Source organism: Hypanus sabinus, chromosome 4 (assembly GCF_030144855.1).
Source record: "Hypanus sabinus isolate sHypSab1 chromosome 4, sHypSab1.hap1, whole genome shotgun sequence".
Classification (NCBI taxonomy): Eukaryota; Metazoa; Chordata; class Chondrichthyes; order Myliobatiformes; family Dasyatidae; genus Hypanus; species Hypanus sabinus.
This window is the reverse complement of record NC_082709.1, coordinates 137,010,766-137,031,072: the sequence shown is the minus strand read 5'-3', so window position 1 is coordinate 137,031,072 and position 20,307 is coordinate 137,010,766.

Sequence of the window (20,307 nt, the reverse complement as noted above, 5' to 3'; positions counted from 1 at the left end):
CCTTAATATCACGGAGCTGCTGCTTTATATCTTTCTGGACCTCCCTTATCTCTTTTAGGATTTCGAAGATATTCGCCGCTTCGTTGGAACGAGCCCCAGCAGCCGCCTCGCTAGCACGTGGTCGGGTCAGAGAGCCGCTCGCTGCACTCCTCTCAGACACAGGCTCCGCAGTGTCGCTTTTTTTATTTCCATTTCTTCTCCCCATTCTTGACCCTCTTTTCAGTTCAAATATTTTTTGAAAAATATTATATTTGATGGGTTAACGGGGGTTAATACACGTTTTTCCGGAGGAGCTAGTGACTTAAGCTGCCATTCTCGATGATGACATCACCAGAAATCATGCCTGAATTTCTGATTTCATGTATTTTACTATAACTATTGGGGTCAAAATATTAATGCAATTCCAAAGAAGGCAAAACAGCAGCTATATTTCGCTGGGAGTTGGAGGAGAATTAGTTTGTCACCAAAGACTCATAAATTTCTACAGATGGACCATAGACAGCCTCCTAAATGGCGTTCATCACTGCCTGGTTAGGAATGGCCATTGCACAGAATCAGGAAAAGTTGCAGAAAGTTGTAAACTATGCCAGCTCCATCTTGGACTCTCGCCTCCCCAGCATACAGAACACTTCAAAAGGCGATGCCTCAAAAAGGTGCATCCATCATTCAGGACCCCCATCACCCAGGACATGCCCTCTTCATATTGCTACCATCAAGGAGGATGTACAGGAGCCTGAAGACACACAATCCGTATTTCAGAAACAGCTTCTTCCCCTCCACCAGATTTCTGAATGTAATTTATGGATTTTATCATATATTGCAATGTATTGCTGTCACAAAACAACAAATTTCACAACGTGCACCAGTGATATTAAACTTGATTCTGATTCTATTAGCATTTTGTTTAAATAATAAAAGGACAGAAATCAATATGCAACAAAAGCAAAGATAGTTCCTGAAGAGGACTCTCAGCCTCGTAACGTTGAGTACCTATTTATTTCCATAGATGCTGCCTGACCTGCAGAGTTCCTTCAACATTTTTGAGTGAGTGTTCCAATAGATATAACATGTTTGCTTTCAAAATATCTGAAGGTTGGATTAAGTTTATGTATGCATTCCCGAATAGCACAGTGGAGTAGGCAAATGGGCCATCAAACAATACCTGCCACATTCAAAGAGCAAACTTTAACTATCAAAGCAGTGCTCCCGATGCTCAACCAATTAGTAAATTACTGATAAAGTTATATCTGAATGTGAGTATTTCTTTACACTATATACCCCATATTTAATAATGCAACATTAGATCTCAAGTAGCTAATCAGTTCAAAACTTTTCATTGGTCCATATTTATTGATCACTTTCTACTGATGTTAATAATCTGGTTACAAAAAGACCATTTGTAGACAATAAACAATATTGGACTGAATGGCTTAGTGATACACTGTGGTTTTGAGGAAGTTCCAAGATTAAGATAAATCTTGTTTCAAAAAAGATGAAAAACAAGGAATTGTTTGAGAGATAGCAAATTCTATTCTACGTTCATAATAAATGCTAACCAACTTCCAGGGAGTGAAACTCCTAATTGTACCCTTAAAGATCAATTACAAGGTCTGAAAGTAAAATTCATTGTCTAGGAAATAATACAAAGTTAGGGCTTTCAGGAAAGAAATTAGGGGAATTAAGAAAATGAGAGCTTACTCTAACTGAACTGATGGGAGTTCATTAACAGGGACAATGTTAAGTGATTGATAAAATCCCACGAAGACTCATCCAAAAGCTAAATATACATAGAGTTGTGGCAAAATACTAAGCATAGATAGAATAGAGGTTAACCAATAGAAGGCATAGGTTTAGGATGAATGGTTGTTTCTCTGGTTAACAACAATCAGTCAAGTCTGGTGTGACATAGGGGTTAGTGCTGGGCATACAATAATTCACAAAATACATTAAAGATTTGTAAAAAAAAAAAAAGGACCAAATGTAACGTCTCTAAGTTTTCTGATGACACAAAAATGAGTGGAAAAGTAAATTGTAAAGAGGATGCAGAGAGTCTGCAGCAAAATCAGAGAGATGTATACAATAGATATTAAGTGAGTGAGCAAGAATCATGTAAATGCAAGATCATCCACTTTGGAAGGGATAATAGAAGATTAGATTATTATTCAAATTGTGAAAAATTGCAACATGTCACTAGGTATGGGGACTTGGAAGTGCTTATGCATTAATCACAATAGAATGGTTTGCAGGTGCAGTTATGGAGGTTATCATGAAGGAAAAAAGAATGTTGGCCTTCATCACCAGAAGGATTGAATTTAAGAATAGGAAAGTTATGTTGCAATTGTACAGGGAATTAGTGAGGTTGTACCAGCAGTTCTACATGTACAGTATTTCTTCTCTCCTTAATTGAGGAAAGCTGTACTGGCTTTGGAAGCGATGCAAAAGAGGGTTATCAGGTTGATTCTAGAGATGAGTGGGTAAGCTCTGAGCAAATATTGAGTCAACTGATATTAGCTTGTTGGAATTCAGAGGAATAAGAGGTGATCTTACAGAAACATAGAAAATTATAAAAGGGATAGATAGAGGCAAGAGAATTGTTTCCACTGGCAGGTGACAGAAGAACTAGGGGACATAGCTTCAAGATTCAAGGTAATAGATTTAGGACAGAGTAATTGTTTTTCCAAGAGAGTAGTGAATCTGTGGAATTCTTTGCATAGGGAAGCAGTAGGAACCTCAATAACTCTATTTAAGACACAAGATAGATGTTTGCGGATTATGGGGAGAAGGCATGTAGGTGAAGCTGAAACCATGGTCACATCAGCCATGATTTTATTTAATGGTAGAGTAGGTGTGACAGGACAGATGACCTACTCCTGCTCCTCTTTCTAATCTTAGGATACACATGTCCATAATGCAAATTGATTACAATATAATTGAAGGATTAGTGAACACTATGAGCATTATACAGACGACAAAGCTCATTGTGCTATTGCCATCAGGAAAGCCTCTTCAAGTCTGTGCTTTAAAGATGTGTATAGCCTATTCTGCTACAATACGAATTTCTGTAACACAAGGTTTGTTAGGAATGTATCTACCACTTTCAAGCAAAGTATGTGTATGCCACAGACTTTTTTTAACATTTTATCTGCAGCTTTATAAAATTATATATTTTTGTTCTAATCAAGGAAACAAAAGAAAAATGGTGAATTCTTTGAAGTTAAAACTGTGAATTTTCTCGGTCAAGGTAAACTCACAAAATGCCTGATACTAATCAATGCCATTCAACCCTGACCAATTGGGTTACTTATCTCACATTACCAGAGCCTTAGCAGAATACTAATGAGTAAAATACTAACTGCATTTCAAAATATCTCTACATGATTGACAAAAATAATCCTGTCATTTACCTTTGACCACTTTTGATATCCAACATGCAGAATTAGTATAATGCACAGGAAAAAAGAATGAATCTCTATTCAGGAAAGGAAACATTCATTGGCAAATCAATCTGTGTCATGGACAATGTGTCTTGCAGAGACTTTGTAAAAACATTCAAGCAAAATGGATCGCTGTGGATTCAGCAGGTGACCATAAATTTATGTATGTTCATTCTAAAGTAGGGAAGGTAGGCAAAGAAGAGCTAGGAGGCCTTACCATAGACTTTATGGAAGATACTCAGCTTCAGAATTCCCTGAAGCACTGTGGTGAGACTACAGAATGGAACCACCAGGGTTGTGTACATCTGGAGAAGTCAGTGCAAGAATGATGGACACAAACTACTCAAGTGTTATCTTTCCCATATAAGAAAAAGAGAGATATGAATGGTAAGGATCATAAAGCTCACTATGTTGATTAAGTAACTATACATCTTGATAGCATAATGAGTCATCCTAAGATCGATCAAGGTGTCCCTTTGTAATATTTTCAACTGTCTCTGCATTTGCTGTAGCAAACAGTGGTAGAAAGGACCCGACATGTCATGGCCAAGATAAACTACTCGTGTTTTTCAGGGACAGCGTGGTCCATTAACTATGTGGTGTAGACTGTGTTTGTATACCAGTAATCATGGGAGTGGGCTGCCTGGAGTCATACAGATAAAAAGATTATGATTCTAAAATAAAACACAAACATTCAGGAAGAAAGTGAATCCAGAAGCCATTCAAACTTCAGATTGGTTAGTCAGGCTGGCTTGGAAAATGCCAAGGAGTTTGCATAAAATTGCAAAAAAAAAGTATTTTAGACTTCAGCTCTGCCTTCATCTCTATCCAGGTACCTAAAGAGTGCCTCAAAGTGATGCAGAGGTTCACCTGCATTTTTACCAATATGGTTGACTGTATTAGGTGCTCATGATGTGGTATCTTCTATCTCTTCTACATTGGTGAAGCCAAGCAGAGACAAAGTGACTGTTTTGTGGAGAATCTGTGCTCTGTCCACCTCCATGTCATTTTAATATTCCTTTCAGCTCCCACAATGACTTGTCTATTATTAGCCTTCCACATTGCTATGGAGAGGCACAAACTGGAAGAAAACACTGTGTCTTTAAGCACGCAATTATCCTTCAAGTATGTTTAAACTGTGTTATTCGGAGAACTTCAGACAGAGGTAACTTGCAACAAATTAAGCCAAGTTAAGGCATGGTAATTTATTTGTAATCTTGACAAATAAAAATTTGAGGCAAACAGTGCATTAGCAAGTGAATTGACAAATGTTCAACACATATACACTTCTTTGCAGGATTACAAAGAGCAACAAAAAGAAGAAACTTGTGCCTGATTATATCCTTTGCCCACATAGCCTGCCCACTCCCTCTCTATTATACTTTATGAGGGATATAGTTGACAATTACCACTAAGTGATGTAAGCAGATTCAGTGTGGATTAGAGATGGATTCTGAATCTTAACTGGTGCCAAATCAGTCAGCACATCAGTGATCCAAGTTTAATCTGACTTCAGCTGCCATCTATGTGGAGTTCACACATGCTCATTGTGCCGAGTGGGTTTCTCTCAGGTGCTGCAGCTTCCTCCTCCGTTCTGTAGATGCTCTGATTTAGTATGTTAACAGGCTCCTGTAAATATCCCTGGTGCAGGTTGGTGCAGAGAAATCAAGGGGAACTGAACATGGGAGTTGGAAAACAACGGTGAGAAAGAGATAGATGTGATTACTGTGAAGGTATTTGTCAATGAGCAGCTGAAGAGGATGAGTGACATGAATTAGCATACACATCTTCTAAGTACTCAGTAGGCTAAATATTTCATGGAAGAGAATTCAGGTTTCAAAATCTTTAACCTTCGTCAATGTTAGAGGCAGTTCATTACAAATTGAATACAAAAGAAAGCACATTTTGATTTTGAAAATGCCATTTTTTTCCAAATGAAGCATACTCTTATCCAGCCCCAGTGAAGTTAAAATTGCTTATGTAAGCTTTGGATGAGAAATTTGTCATAGAATTGACAAAAAAGCGGTGCTTCTTTTGGTTGGGCAGGTTACCACTTTAAGTATGGTAATAGTACTAGAAATATGGCTTCCCGTTTCCCTATTTTAAAATAAAAACACTTTTCTACTAAGTTACTCATCACTAAAATCATCACAAATTTCTGTTTCGTAGGTGAATAATTGAACTGTAGATCACACACAGTTTATTTGCCCAGGTTCTCAATTTAAAATAAATTGGCTTTTCTACACTTCATTATGCAAATAGAGGTTAGAGGTTGGAGATGAGTAGAAAAACACTATTAGTCAGCCTCTTGAGATAACATAATGGAGAAATTTGTTCATTGCAATATTCAAATTCCATGGACTTGCCCAGAATTTTAAAAAATGTTCCTTACTTTGGAAGGTACAAAAAGGCAATATCACATCACAATTTAACTTTCTACTATACTGTAATATCTGTTTTACTACAGTATATTGTTAAACAATTCTTTATTCCAAGCACCGTAGGTGTCTTTTCAACAACAAAGTAAATACCATCTGGCACACTGAAAATGTAACTTTTTCAATGTACCAGATGGTTTTTATTTCATTGCAAGCCAATCCTATTAGAAAAACTCAGAACTACAGAACAGCAACTGAAACTCCAAAGACCTTATCCCTGCGAGAGGAAGGGTCTTTGTCTGGAAGACATATGAAGTCGTGTGATGAAACTGGAAGCCACAGGGTCAATCAGTCTTTAGCCCAGGACAGAAGACTCTAATAAGCTGCATTTGGTGGCCTATGCCCCAGAAGAGGCAATGTTTTAAGATGAAGACATTGAAAATATTCCTGAAAGTTACTGCAAATGGGGAGATAAAGGAAAGGAACTACGTGAGCTTAGTTCTCATCTAAAACATTACTCAGCGATAGAGTTGTCAAAATATCAACTCTATTTCAGCTGTTATTTATGTACTGAAATAAGATCTTTATCAAAGCATCTCCTTTTGATAAATACTCAGAAATATATGTCGGATATATTGATCTACTTGTCTGATAATTCGGTACAGATACGTCAGTCACCGGATGTCTTTTGAAAGTAGAACTCACAAGAATAATGACCAAATATTGTGCAAATTTAGATCTGATCCTGATGCAGTGATTAAAAACTCTTCTTCCCCATAAAGAAAATTGAAACAAAATTGCACATTCAGTTTCCCGTCAATGAAAAGCCCTTTATCAGATACATGTCATCCATCAATCTGTATGCCCTAACATTACCAATCCTATGCCATCTGTTTGATTTCCTTTGGCTGCAAAGATTCTAATTGAATCAGCTTACGAGGCAACTCTAGCAAAACATTGTTATTGGTGAATGAAGCTTTCTTAATGGGAGCCAAAGAATGAAACTGAACAGTAGCATTAAGGAGAAAATTGAGCAAATAAGATTCCCCAAATTCTTTTCATTTCACCAATTCAGCATTAAATGGAAAATTATGCATACAAAATAAAATCTGGAGTAAATCCACTGAATTTACAACATGTTTTTCTTCAAAAGAAACTTGAGTATGGTATCTTTAAATACTGTAGAATTTTGCAGGAGAATTAACAAATATAAGTTTGACATCAAGCTACAAGAGAGGTCAAAGGGTACAGGCATTAAGTGTTAACATCAATTTAAAAGGAAAGAAGAGAATTGCAAACCTCACAGACCAGGCAATTTAAGACAATTTCCTTATTATCACAGCAAAGACATTCAGGGATGTTGATTAACTTGTAATTTTTTATTTCACTAACCTGAACGAAGATTAGAGTCACAAAAGCATCGTCCTCGGGAGCTACTGCCATACACAGGGAATATGAACTGATTTCCTTGAATCTAGTTTAATATATCAATGAGTTGATTGGGTAATTCTGCTATTTCCTTTGTAAAAATGTCAAGGTGGTATTAATTGTCAAACTTTAAGTTGCATCATTCACTCAAAAGTGGACAACAAACATACAGAGGCTCTGAAATTTTAATAAGAGTTCCTTTCCATTATTTCAATGGAAATGGAAGCCTTGGCAATAGGTGCACTTCTATTGTAACAAAAAAAGCGTTTTCATTTATTCTTGTCCAAGGCACTGGTGTGTTTTTGACCTGGTTTGGAGTGAATTAGGCTACTTTTGAGTATTCCTTGTTTATCAGCCTAGACTATGAGTGGCAACAAAGGTGAGTGTGAAGCACAAAGCAAATTCTACTTCTGCCTAAGATAGCAGTAGCTATGGGAAAGCATAATTGCGGCTCTATAAAATTCTGGTAAGACCACACTTGGAATATTGTGTTCAGTTCTGGGCACCTCTTTATAGGAAGGATGTGGAAACTTTAGAGAGGGTGTGGAAAAGGTTTATCGGGATGCTGCCTGGATTCGAGAATATGTCTCATGACGAAATGTTATATGAGCTAGGGTTATTTTCTTTTGAGAGAAAGAGGATGAGGGGAGAATTGATAGAGGTGCTAAGATGATAAAAGGCATAGGTGGAGTGAACAGCAAGCACCTTTTCCCCAGGACTGCAAAGGCCATTACCAACGAACATCCTTTTGTGAACTGGAGGAAGATATAGGTGAAATGTCAAAGTTTTTAAAAAACAGACATAAAATTGAAAGTGTCTGGAATGCATTGCTAGGGATGTTGGTTGAGGCTGATACTTAGGGGATATTTAAGAAACTCTTAGGCACATGGGTGGAAAGAAGTGGAGGTTGGTGAGCTATGTAGGAGTGAAGGGCTATAATAATCTTGGAATTGGTTAAAAGATTGGCATAACATCGTGGGCCAAAGAAACTGCATTGCACTGTACTGTTCTAAGTTTTATGCACTAAGAAAAAATGGGAAGAATGAATCCTGCTAAATTCTTCTTTTTAATTTCCAACTTGTGCTTTGCTAACTCAGGATAGATCACAATTCAAACTGAGATGCTTTTGGGTGAATAACTTGGACAAACAGCATATATATTTTATGCCTTGTCCTTCAGGTGTAGATATATCTAGCCCATCCTTGACCCACGGTGTCAGCCCTCTTATGTTGGCCATCCGTTTGTGAAGTGGTTGTCAGTCTCGCTGATATACAGATGACCCAACATAGGGAAATAACACCTCAGGACAAGACACAGCTTTATATCTACTCCTAAAGGACAAGGGAGACTCCTTTGATGATAACAATGTGCACATTTTGGACAGGGAGGACAGGTGGTTTGAAAAAGGGTTTAAAGAATCTATCTTTGTCCAACTGGAAAGCCCATCCCTGAACAGATGGGGTATGGTATGACACCACCTATCAGTGACTTTCAATGCAGTCCTAACACCTCTACTCTGACATCTTCACAACAGTTCACACCTCCATCCATGCAAAGTTAAGAATAATTACCTCTACATCTCTTAACAACCCGCATGTGATTGCTATATCTTTAAACAATACACAGAGTTCATAAACCAGAAAACTACCCACCATGGATCAGAACCGAAGAGGCCACACAAATGAGTGGTGAAACGTTTTCTAGAGAACAAAGCAAGTTCAGTTACCTTGAATTACTACTGCTTAATATTCAGAACCAATGTTTCAATAAATCACACTTTTCCACACAACACAGGAGCAAAACCAAAACAAGTGAGCTTTCAGCACATGAAGCATGATTTTAATTTTGTGTGTACAAACATGGGAGAAAATCAATAAACACAGGCCTAACTCTGATACTACATTCACTGTGCTCAATATGGTTATTATATTTCAATTCACATTCATAATCTGAGGCATTTTGGAGAAGTTTTGAAAGCTGAGTTTAATTTAATTCGTTTAAAATCGGGTTCCAGTAATGTAAGGGTGATCCTTTGGTGGAGAAAGGTAACATCAGTTGTATATCTTCCAAAGTTAGGCATTTTCACCGGCACTTTTAATGCAGGCTCAGAACAGGGCAGGTGCTTAGGAGTAACAACCATGAGTAGAAGGTAGAGATACATGGAATCCAGCAGGAAAGAAAAAAAATTAATAGCTTTTGTTACAAATGATGAACAACTCTGATGGGCAGAAGGGTACAGAATCGCCAATGCCCCCCCCCCCACTTTTAGAGAATCGCAAATCGCTACTATTCCAATGTTGTTATCAAGGAAGGGAGAGAGACACAGGAGCTGCCAGGACAGTTGTTATTGATAACAGCTCATGGAAGTTAATGAGAGAGAGACAGCTCAGAGATACACAAAGTGGAATGTCTCCTACTGACAAAAGCCGTTGATTTACTGCTATTATCTTTTGGAGAAGGATTGTTTACTTGGTACTGTTCTATTCATTGAAACCCCTCAGGGGGCAACCAGAGTGGGCTGGTTTGATGGGTTACATCATCCCAACCTGATTGACACCAGAGACCCCGTGAGTGAGGATTGAAGTGAGGTCTGGGGTAACACCCCTCTGACGCACCAGGAGAAATGCTAGTGAGCATCAGAACCCCCACGAGACAGGGTGGGAGACCGGAGACCAAATGAAGGGTTGGTAAATTTTAACTCACAGTGTTTTGTAGTGAGACCGGTGAGGGCTTGTGTGTGTGTCCACCCTTGCCTGGGTGACAAGTCCACCACAGAAGAAGGGTCTAGCTGAAGGACGGAGGGGTCATAAGTGAATGGCCACAACAACAACACATCGACGGATCAAAATCGTAAAGGAAAGTTGGCAAGTCAATAACTGTTACTGTTCTGTCTCTCTCTCTCTCTCTCTCTCTCTCTCTCTTTCTCTCTCCAACAATTACAACACAGCGACCATCAACTACCGCAGCCTGCATGAACTGAACCGAACTTTACATTTCCATCTGACAATTCATTATCCCCGAGACAACGATAGAGCTTATTTCTTATTGATTATTATTATACCCGCACTTTCAGGTTTAGTATTGCTGACGTATATTATCTGTATATTTGCATTGATATTATTTTTGTGTATTTTTACTAATAAATACTGTTGAAGATAGTATCACCAGACTCCAACGGACACTTCTATCTTTGCTGGTAAGACACCCAGTTACGGGGTTCGTAACACTTTCCAGAACTTTGGGTAGGAAATCCACCCAATCATCTGTATCAAACTCCACTGCATTCACTTGGAAGACACAAGCTTGGGCTAATTTTTTTTATATCACTGTATTTCTTGAGCTGCATAACTCTAACTGCTTTCTAACAAGGGTATTTCAGAAGCAGAACACCTATCCAACTCTGCCTGCAGCCCAGACATGATCACTGTACATGAAGATTCAGAGCAAAGGGACACTGGATGGCAAATCAGAGCAGGACGCTAGGTATTCAGGAACCAGCCTCTGGAGCAATTGAGACAGTGTAGGCTGAAGGCATATCATAAAACAAAAACAGAAAAAATACATAGAAGAAGGCTTTTGCAGAGCTCTTCATATGTTGTAGCTAATCCCATATTGGTAATCGCAGTGGACATTTTCAACAGAACAAATCATGCAAAATGCTATTCATCTGATTCCAGCACTGTTTGTGGAGGGAGGGAACTTTGAGGACTTCTTGCTCTTGTAAGTTACCAATACAGCTTATTGTTCAGGCTCAGATATCTTCTTTCTCGTCAGTTGTAATTAGATCACAGTAGCATAGCAGTTGGTGCAATGCTATTACAGAACTGCTCAGGGTGTCATAGTTTAGAGTTCAATTCTGGGACCCTCTGCAAGAACGTTTGTGCATCCTTCCCATGAACACATGGGTACCTTTGGGTGCTCCATTTTCCTCACACAGTCCAAAGACGCGTCAGTTAGTAAGTTAATTTCTCATTGTAAATTGTCCCGTGATTAGGCTAAGGTTAAATAGGTGCATTTCTGGGCGGTGCAGCTTGTTGGGCCGAAAAGGCCGAAAATGCTATATCTCTAAATAAGTAAGTAAATAAGCTCCCTAGACCTCTCCTGAAACCTTTACAATCTGATGCACTAAAAATATTCAACAATAATCATTTTCCCATTCACAAAAGTCATTCTTTAGCCTTGTATACACATTACAAGTCAAATTTGACACCAGACCTCAAGGATATATTAAGGGTTGAAGCTTCTAAGGAGAAACTTTTAAAAAGCTACTGGTTTTAAGCACCCCCTTTGTGCGGCTCAGCAGTGTAGTGGTCAGGATTACACTATTACAGCACCACCCAGCCAGGTTCAATTCCCTTCACTGCTTGTCAGGAGTTGCATGTTCTCCCTGTGATTGCGTGGGTTTCCTCTGGGGATTCCACTTTCCCCTCACATTCCAAAGAAATACGGGTTAGTAGGTTAATTGGTTACAAGGGTGTAACTGGGCAACAGGGGCTCATTGGGCCTGAAGGCCAGTTGCCATGCTGTGAATCTAAACAAAAATAAATAAATAAGATGCACCAATTTAAAGGCAATATATTTTTCGACAAAGAATTAATCACATTTTTATGACACCAAACATGTGACCTTTAATTAGAGAGACTAAGCTTTTCTCCTGGGAGAATTTTGTTTCTTATTAATTGCATTAGTCATATCCTTTCAGTCAATATTACTAATGTCCTGCATCATTACTAGAATTAACATATAAAACTTGAAGGTTGAAGGAATTTTTCTTTCTCATTCTTAAGGCAACATTAGACTCTGAAAACACATTACAATCACAGCTACCTGTAACTGGAAATGCAAATGATAAAAATAAAATTGGTGTGGAAATAAAACATTATTGCCTTTGGAAGAAGATCCCCCTTAAATGATTATTTTTTGTAGCAACTGTTGTTTAAGTTCCTACCAAACTTATTATCAAAGTCCCGTGAATCAATAAGTACTCCAAATTTTGGATATGGAGTATTTAAGCTGTTACATCTACCTGCATCAAGTTAGCCTGCACTGTGAAATTTGCACATGTATCTAATGAAATGGTATAATATTTATGGATTTGATTTGAGCGTTGTCATTTAATCTCCTTCTCTATTATAATACTGCCTATGATGACATGCAAGGATGATCCTGACCTAGTTGGATCCAATTGTTTAATCTTAATTGTTATTTCCCTGCAGTTTAACAATCAATTATCTGCTTGTATTTTAAGTAGCCTTTATATACATAACAGTTTAATATGCCTCTAATGTCTATAATAAGTTTAATTCTGGAAGCTTCATAGCTTCTTTGTTCTGAAGGAGTATTTCCTCATTGGCCGACTTTACTCCATTAACTTCCAATTGGATTATTCTTATCTACGGAGTTTTCTTAACTTTGGATAAACAAGCAGCTGTTGGATGTTAGGCATTAACATTTTCTTTAGCTTTTCTTCAAAGTAGTAAGACCCCAATCACTGTCCTGTTTCAGTTTTAATTGTTCTATTAATTCTTAATAGATTTGTCAAGTGACATTTTATGCATTTCCCTGACTCCAAAACAACCTGGGATTCAAAATGTATCAGAATTCTACAAACGTATTTTCAGGAAATGCTTGGAAAAGAAGTCAAAGCTTGGCTTTTTTTTTCCTCCTAAATGGGTCGTCATGATCTTTGATGAAATTGTTTTCATAAATTTGTTGAAATTCTCATAGTTTTCTATATATGCTTACTATGAACTCCAAAAGAAGTTTCAGGTACAAAAAAAGACAAGCCACCATTTAACTGAGAAACAAATTATGTATTGTTTTTGTAATTCAAATTTTTATTATTATTTATTCTTATTTTACAAAGCAGCACAGCATAAATTAAATACATAACCAACTAGAATGCTACCAAAACTGCAATACTATAAAACTCTTCATTAGCTCCTAATAGTTACCGATGTAGGAATTCTTCCAGAAAACACTACCATGTTCTTTTAATTGATTGTAAATGAAAAAAAAAATCAGTGCAGACCCCTATTGCAGATAATGGATTGCCTTCAACATTGCATTCAATGATTGCATCCTCCAAATCTTCATTTTCCTTGTAACTTTCAAGCTGATTGTTGATACATTCAAAATATTCAGAGTTGATAAACTTGTAGAAGTACTGAAATTGTTTTATTTTCACTCCCAGCTGTTTCTGGCATCTCCCAGGCTGATTGCAGTGAGCAAGACGGCTCTAAATGGTCTTACTGCTTATTTCTAGGCAAATGTCCGTCACAAAAAACAGCGCTTTTTGAACACAAACACACACAACTGACACTATTTAAAAACTATTCACTCTAAGCATGGTGGTGTCCCTAGTTTGAAACTGTTCGTCAACAGTCTGCAGTCCCAATTAATGAGCATAGTACCCCAAATAAACAAAGGGCTATTTTCTTGATCAGATTTTGTTTTTAAGAGTTGTCACAAAAAAAAGCAGCTGCCACAATTAAACAGAATCCACTGTACTCAACTGAGCAGCCATTATGTGAAAGTTTCAGTTGACATGTCGGCAAGACAAAATAAATGTTAAAATAATGTAATCTGACAGATAGGTACTATATTGCTGAAAAACTCAATATACTCTACTATTTTCTAACAGCTGCCTTATTCAAAGGTGAAACTAACAAGGTTTATTATATGTTCAGAGCTGAATGTCTGGTATAAATGTAATCAATTTGGAATTTGGAGCTCCTACTACACCATTAAATTTTGCCCACCAAAACATTTTTGTTTCAGAAAACAGTTTCTCATTCATTGATTCTCAGTGCTCAGCAGAATGGTCCCGATAGATCTTAATTAAAAATAAAATGCCTTTGATTAAACAGCAGAGCTTCAAAACAAACAATTAGAACTTTATAATTTTCTAATGCATTATTGTGCCTTTTGAGTGTTGTATCTTTGCAGGCATCAAAAAATGCCTTAAACTCTCACCAAGTGCCTCAAATGCATAAATGGAATCTTTATCTATCAAAACTTATCATATTTTTATAATCCTCCATTAAATCTCCCAAGTTTTAGTTGCTCTTGTGGAACTAGCCCTATGGTTTCAATTTCATTTTTGCAAATTATGCTACTCACTCCTGGTACTATCCTGCTAATCTGCATTAAATGTTTTCTGCATCTATAATGTGCTTTCCACACAAGGGTAAATGAAATTTCACACAGTACTCTAATTATAACTGAACTAAAGTCCAACCTATTCAGTCATTTGTATAGAAGACCCACATTTTTCCACATGCACTGAGTATCCAGGATTCACTGAGCAGTAGATGGCACATCTGTCACTGAAATGCTCATGGAGTTTGCTGGGATTGTCCATGGTGTAGAATTTAAGGCCATTGATTTCAAGAGGGATTCCAAACCTTTAGATAGAGAGAAGAGATATTTCAATCTGTTCATTTGTTTGCAGAGATACAGCTCGGTACAGGGTCTTCCAGCCCTTCAAGTCATGCTGCCCATCAATCCCCACAATGACCAATTAACCTACCAACCAGTATGTCGTTGGACTGTGAGAGGAAACCGGAGCACCTGGAGGAAACCCATGTGGTCACGGGGCGACCGTACAAATTCCTTACAGGCAATGGTGGGGATTGAACCCATATCGCTGTTACTGTTAAACGTTGTGCTAGCCACTAGGTTACCATGTTACTACAAATTACTTCAAGTTATTCATGTTTTCAAATGTATGTCAAAATCCTGCTGAAATTACTAACAGCTTTGGCTCAAGAAAATAGTCCATTAATAGTCTGCCTCCACCAAGGACTATAACTGTATTCAGGGAATGGAGCCTCTGCACAAAATTCCTGAACCACAATATCTGATTCCAGGGTGCAATGTGCCAAAGATTATGAGCCCTTGCATCTTGGTCATTTAATTATGCAAGTGTGAGGGCTATGAAAAGTGATTCTGAGGCCTGGTCCTGGTCAAGCAGGAGACTGGCAAATACATTATCCAGATGTATCATGCAATTTGGTTTAATATTTTCTGCACGTTTTGAGAAATAAATGAAATGATTTTGCTCCTATTTTTCTCAATCTTTATCTACCTCATCCTTTTGGGAAATTAAGTAGAGCAAAGTTTAGGTTATCTATTGAACCACATCCTTCCATATGTGCATATATTCACTTCATTTCTCCCAAACTGAATTGCCTCAGAAGCAAAATCCTTCTGCCAGCAGTGAGATGCCTGTTGCAGTAACTACACACTCACTTTTTGTAGAGCTGCACAGATCACCGTGCAGTGACTGGACCTTGACAATGACCTTGGACTGTCACATAACCCAGGGAGAAAGTTGGGGATGGTGAAAGATATGCAACATGCAGAATAAGCCTGAGCTATGAGACAGGTGAAACTGTTTTGACAGCCAACTGAAGCACCCAGGCATAGCTGGCTGCCAAACCTGTCAAAAGCTAAAAGTATTTCCAACTCATTCTGACATTCAAAATGATTCAAAAATCATTAAAATCCGTTAAACCTCAAACAAATAAACGGTAATACACAGGAAGTTAGGATTCCAAGATTAACCTATTAAAAGAAAAAACACTTAAAATTAAAAATTATATCATAAGTAATTCATCCAAATTAATATTACCTAATATATCTAATTTTACATAAGATCCTTAGAAGATATTTACCTCTATTCAAGTGAATATACTTGCTGTTCCTCTGCCTGGAAAATCCTCTAGTGCATTGACTCAAGTACTCAAATTGCAGTTGGTGTCCAACGTTAGAACAAAATTGAAAAGTTGCCAAAGAATGGCTTATAAATTTAGGGTATTGCATTTGTTATATCCTAATCTCAGTGGCACTCCAGAGAAATGCAGATCATTTCATATAAAATTTAAGATTTTTATATTTATCACTATACTGCTGTACATGCTACGAACATTCTCCCAAAAAGTACATACCAAATTTGCACAACTGTCCCCAAATGACAAAGAGAACAATCAGGTTCATATTAAGGAACACAGGAATTGATGGACAAAAATATATCTACGTCCCATCCAATTTGTCTCAATACAAGGCAATAAAGTAGTGAGTTGACTGATTATATATAATGCATGATGCTGGGGAACCCAAGTCCAAAATGTAGAACAAAAAATGGAGAGACCTTCAAGTGGACTGATAATAAACATTAAAAGATAATGGAATCCAGAGTAATGCAAACAAAATGCTGGAGGAACTCTGCAGATCAGGCAGCATCTATGGAAATTAATAAGTAGCTCATGCTTTGGACCAAGACCTTTCATCAGGAGTAGAAAGGAGGCAGGAAGAAGCCAAAATTAGAAGGCGGGGGAAGGGAAAGGAATTCAGGATAGAAGGTGATAGGTGAAGCCAGGTTGGTGGGGGAGGGACAATGAAGTAAGAAGCTGAGAGGTGATAGGTGGAAGCGGTAAAGGGCTGGAGCTGACCGGATCTGAAAGGAGAGAAGAGTGGACCATGGGAGAAAGGGAAGGAGGCGGGGTTCCAGGTGGAGGTGAGTGGTAGGTGAGGAGAAGAGAAGCGTAAGAGGAGAGCAAGAGTGGGAAATAACAGAAAAGAGGAGGGGGGATTTCAGTACTCATGCCATCAGGTTGGAGGCTACCCAGACAGTATATGAAGTGCTGCTTCTCCAACCTGAGAGTAGCCTCACCATGACACTGGAGGAGGCCTTGGACCAACATCTTGGAATGCTAATAGGGATTGGAATTGAATTGTTGGCCTGCGGGAAGTCCTGCTTTTTGCTGATGGAGCAAAGGTGCTGATAGGACAAGTTTATTCATAGTTCAGTCACTTATAATGTATAGTTATTAAATATTAAAGTAATGCATGTCTCCTGAAAACACACTATCTCCAAAACAGACCCTTGAGAAAAGTAGCAGACTACCCTCTCCACATCTTGAAATGCTAATTAAATCTTTAATCTCTTTTAAGACTCTTCAAAATTTAAAAATGCACCAAAAAGAAGCAGATCCTAATGTATCTTTTATGAAGCACCGACAGAAGTTTTGCTGTCTACAAAAGGAAAATGACCAGTCTTGAAAAGGTTAATGATGCAGGAATGAATGTCTGCACATACATTACTGAGAATGGTCAAAGAAATCATTTGAAAATATGCCCTGCAGCATACATTTCTGCTCCTTATTTATGCAGATAATGATGAATGCACTGTGAGTGGGCCGAGCACCATTAAAAAATAATGACTCACAAAATCATTGTGCCTGGCAATATTTTCTATGATTCTGCCGTATAGAAAATTTTACCTTTGCCCTGGTGGCAATAATAAACACTGTTATACTGCTGAATTGCAGCAGGCAGCTAACTCTGTCACTGACCTTCCAACTTCAGAAGTCTATCACTCTTGCACTTCTTTCATTTGTTCTTGACATTGCACTGAAGCGTTAAAAAGAATATAGTCTTCTATTCTGCACTTTATCATTTACGTTCATCTTTTATTACTTCTTATTTTTTGGAATACATAAAATTAAGCATTAACCTTACATGAATATGGAGACATACCATGTGAATAAGTAACTGCACATCTGTATATGCAGTTATATATGTAAACTTATAAAAGGTGTATATACAACTTGTTAACACATGTTCTGATTCACAGTTCTTCACATTGTAAAATACACACAAATTGTATTCTCTGCAATCATACTTGATGTTAAGCTAAATTACATGTTCGAACAAAACTACTTGCATTGTTGTGAATTTTAACCACACTGGGAGAAATAATCATGATTATTAACCTTGAGTTCAATTTACCCAAGATCCCACCTGCTCATAACTTCAGTGGCAAAGACCATTGCTGTATTCTATATAATTCATTCCAATACGACCACAGTCAAAAATTCTCCTTCCATAACAAGACATTTGTGTAAGGAGAAGTCACAAAATAAGAGGCAAACAGCAATTTAATATGGTACTTAACTGATTAATAAAGTAAAAGGTGTAATATACAGCGTCCTCATCACTTACCAACAGAGAACATTCTATATTGAACTCTTTCTCCAGTCTTGCCACAGTGTGCTCAATACCACAATAAATAACAATCAAAATGCCCTTACCTATAAAAAAAGAGACACAAAGAATATCATTAATGTCTTATATCTCGATGAAACCATCCATTTGCAAATTGTAAAAAGATTAATCACTTAACTTTGACATAGATTAGCTGAGCTAAACAATATGTATCTGCTGTAAGTTCCTTTTAACTCTGCCAACTGTAGAAAAAGACTGTCTAGTGCTTGCCCAATGTCATAATAAATAATAACAAATTTATAGCTCTTTTACAAACTGCATGTCATCTGCAAACTTACTAATCACACCTCCCATTATACTAGTTCCTTCTAAAAAATGTTTCCCACACAGTCTCCACTCACAGCTTGAGATTCTTTAATAGCCAAATATACAGTGCCGATAAAAAGTATTCCCCCCTCACCTCAGAAGTTTTCACGTTTTATTGTTTTACAACATTGAATCACAGTGGATTTAATTCAGCTTTATTGACACTGATCAACAGAAAAGATTCTTTCATGTCAAAGTGAAAACAAATTTCTACAAATTGGTCTAAATTTTTTACAATTATTAAACACAAAAATAATTGACTGCATAATTACTCATCCCCTTCAATTCAGTATCTGGTAGATGCAACTTTGGTAGCAGTTACAGCCTTGAGTCTGTGTGGATAGGTGTCTATCAGCTTTGCACATCTGTACACTGCAATTTTTCCCCATTCTTCATTACAAAACTGCTCAAGCTCTGTCAGATTGCATGGGGATGGTGAGTGAGCAAAACTTTCAAGTCCAGCCACAAATTCTCAATTGGATTAAGGTCTGTGCTCTGACTTGCCCACTCCAGGACATTGACTTTGTCGTTTTTAAGGCATTTCTGTGTAGCTTTGGCTTCATGCTTGGGGTTTTTGTCAAGCTGCAAAACACATCTTCTCCTAAGCTGCAGTTCTCTTGCATTCTACATTAGGTTTTTCCTCTAGGATTTCCCTGTACTTTGCTTTTGACCTTCACACCTTTCCAGTATCTGTTGTAGTGAAGCATCCCCACAGCATGATGCAACCACCAGCATGCCTCACAGTAGGGATGCTTCTTCATCTTTCCATGAAACCACAGAACCTTTTCCAGCTGACTTCAGAGTTTCCCACATGCCTTCTGGCAAACCTAGATGAGATTTCACCTGAGTTTTTTTTTCCCCAACGGTGGCTTTCTGTTTGCCACTCTCCCAAAAAACAGAGACTGGTGAAGCACCCCAGCAATAGGTTGTATGCTTCAGCCACTGACGCTTGTAACGTCTCCAGAGTTGTCATAAGTCGCTTTGTTGCCTCCCTCACTCGGCCCCCTTTTTGCACGGTCACTCAGTTTTTGTGGATGACCAGCTCCAAGCAGATTTATAGTTGAGCCATATTCTTTCCATTTCTTGATGATTGACTTAACAGTACTCCAACGGATATTCAGTGACTTGGAAATGTTCTTGTATCCATCTCCTGACCTGTGCTTTTCAATAATCATTTTGCAGAGTTGCTTGGAGTGTTCTTTTGTCTTCTTCATGTAGTTTTTGCCAGGAAACTGACTCACCAGCAGTTGGATCATCTTCTTCTTCCTTTTAATGGCGACTGGCAATCCAACTTAAATCTGCATTACCACCACCAACTGGACTGGAATGTGGTGTCGAGAGTTGGGAAGTAAAATCCCTACTAGTTCTTTATCAACTGGAAACTAAATTACCCCAAAAAGCCCTACAGATTTTATATAATGAAAGACAATATTGTGAATTAAAGTCACTTCCATAACTTAGTAGTTGTTAATTGAAAACTATCAACCCCCAAAGCTAGTTAGTGCTTCCGGCATTTGCTTTCTTTCAACTTTGTATGCTTCACAATGTAAAAGAATGTGTTCAACTGTTTCATAATGATGACAACACCTACACACCCCAGAGTGATGTTTTCCAACAAGATACAAGGAATAATTAAGCAAAGTATGCCCAATTGTAAGTCGAGTCAATATAATTCCTTCCCTTCTTTTCTT